Source organism: Arvicola amphibius, chromosome 7 (assembly GCF_903992535.2).
Source record: "Arvicola amphibius chromosome 7, mArvAmp1.2, whole genome shotgun sequence".
Lineage (NCBI taxonomy): Eukaryota > Metazoa > Chordata > Mammalia > Rodentia > Cricetidae > Arvicola > Arvicola amphibius.
Window position 1 is genome coordinate 132,518,036 of NC_052053.1, and position 2,811 is coordinate 132,520,846.

The following is a 2,811-nucleotide window of genomic DNA, read 5'->3' on the forward strand; positions in this document are numbered from 1 at the left end:
GTATTTCCATTCTGTTTACAACTTGAATGCCAATGAAGGTAAGCAACCATTTCTTTGACAAGCACGTTCTTATTCTTTTTCAAAAGAGTCTCCCAATTTCTGAGACTTTCATACATTAATAGTGAAATATGATCCTATCTACCTCTCATTTACCCCACCCCCAGCCTCCTCCATATAAAAGACCCCCCAAACAGGCACTTTCTCAACTTCATGTATTTTTGTTGTTGTTGTTCTTGTCTCCTTGTTTTGTTTTCTTTTATTTTGATAATGCCCGAAAACCAGTTAATAGTGCCCATATGTGTATGTGTAGTGGACCGTCTACTGGAGCATGGGAAACTTACTAGTGGCCACATTCTAACCTTTCCCAGTACCTACCCATCCCCAATAGCTCCTCTGTAAGGGGCGGGTGCTGGAGATGATCTACTCCATCTATGTCAGGACTTTGGCAGGGGTTGATCTTGCATGCTGTATATGAGTTCATGAATGTGTTAGCCATGTCCTATGCTGTAAAACAACATTTGACAGTCATCCTATCCATCTTTCCTCTCCTACATCCATTCTGCCCCTTTGTTGGTGGCATTCCACTGTTGTTTACTGCTAAAAGATGCTTCTCTGAACAAAGCTGAGAACAGTCAAGTCTATAGTTTAAACATAGTTATAGTAGTGAGAAGGTAATTTGACAACATGGTCACTTAGCAAAGTAGCAGGTTCTGCCCTGGGGCCTATGACCTCCCCAGACATTTTTTTTTTTGACCATGATTACTGTACCAGCCAAGAAATTCCTTCCTGGTTAGCAGGGAGCAAATCCAATCAGAAAGCAGAAAATAGTTAATTAACCAATAACATTGTGCAATTATTGTACCAATTTGCATGTCTTGCCTGGCAGTTCAATATTACAGCTTACAAGAGCTAGTACTGGGTAATACCATTGCTCTCTTTTCTCGCCCAGCAGCCTGCACAGTACTTCTGAGCATTAGTAAAGCAAGTTTCCAGAAGGGAAGTTTCCTTGTCAGTTTGAGATTGATTTTTCTATGTCCTGTGGCCAAAGTGTGTAGTATCTTCAGCAATAAGGTCTTACCATATAGCTAGGATGGGTAACTGGGACAAGGCTGCATTGTTTTTGAGGCCTCTGGGAGATCCCTAACCAAAAACTCGTGTAGTGACATATCCTCTGTCTTCTACTGTGATTTCCATGTAACAACCTAGATCTTCAGGTATTGACCTTGACTGAATATAACAGGGCAGTTCTGGTGAAACTTGATTTATTATTTATTTATTTATTTATTTATTTATATATATTTATTTATTTATTTAAGTTGTGCATTGAATGGGCTCAGTAGTAGGTTTCCTTAAATACTGAACTATAGTTAACTCACTGGCTGCCCCTCCATCCTCCTTTCTATTTTCCCACCCCAGTTCCCACTGAAGATTTTAAACTTCAATATTTCCCATCTCCTTTCATTTTACATGTGTTCTATCATTCAAGTTACTTTTGAAAAGATGGTTTTGAGATGATAAATGTCTTTGAGGATTCTCATAACTTTTCCTTTGGGTTAGCCTTCCCCTTTACATCCTGTTTTTTTTTCCAGAGTCCCACTCTGAACCCTGCTTAAACATTTCTGCCCCATACTCCCCATTACTACTTTAACTTGCCTAGAACCTGTTATTCCCACCCCCTTAAACATGCGCCCCCACAAACCCTTTCTAGTTCCATGGCTTCTACCTGTGTCTTCAAGACATAAAGCAAAAGATTTAAAGCCTGACTCTACACATAAGAGAGAGGCTACAGCATGTATCTTTCTGGGCTTGAGTTTTCTCACTCCGTGTACTATCTTACAGTTTCACCCATCTACCTGAAAATTTCATGATTTCATTTGACTTTAATGCTAAGCAACATTCTATTGTGATTGAGCACCACATTTTCCTTATCCAGTTGTCTATTAATAAACATCTAGGGTGACTCCATTTCCTATCTTTTGTGAATGTATGAAAAGTGGAATTATTGTGGGCACTATTCAGAGACAGCTTTGCATACTCAGGTTGGAGCTGGTATGTGGTTAAGTGACTTCACCAGGTAAAAAAGCCAGAGGAAATTTTGATAAAAATTCTCTTTGCTGGGAAAAATAACCATTTAGATATGTGGATATTTTAGATATTTAGATAGGTGGAAATACAGTAAGAAAGGGAGATATTTTAAGGTGTTATCATTTAGGCAACAACAATAATTCCAAATGTCCAGTATTTGTGGCTTTCTAGCATCATAAGTTTGCAAGAAAAGGGTACAGTAGTGATTGGTACAAATGACCCCAGAACTTGGTTTGCTCTCGCTTTCATCTTACTGAAATAGGTTGTACTTTGTAAGAGCCAGAAGGTTCTTTTGATTTTTAACCTTAAATTTCAGTTGAAACCAAGCCAAACAGTCTACCTTATCTTTTTTCCTCCTTTTCATCTTAGAGCAGAAAATGGACTAATCTACTTTATTGTTGAGGACACTTGAGAAATTTCACCCATAGAAAGAAACAGAGTCCTTCTCTTTTAACAAACTGTGTTGTCTCTGAGTCTCCCAAACCCACCTAAACCTATGAACCTTTACAAGGGCAGAAAAAAAAAGTCTTCATTTGTCCTAGCATGTTTGTTGAGGGAGGTCACTTGTTCATTCCTGGTTGCCCAGAACCGAAATAACAACACCGAAACTGTATTAATTAAACTACTGTTTGGCCTATTAGCTCTAATTTTTTTTATTGACTAGCTCTTACATCCTAAAGTAACCCATCTCCATTAATCTGTGTATTGCCACATGGCTGCGGCTTA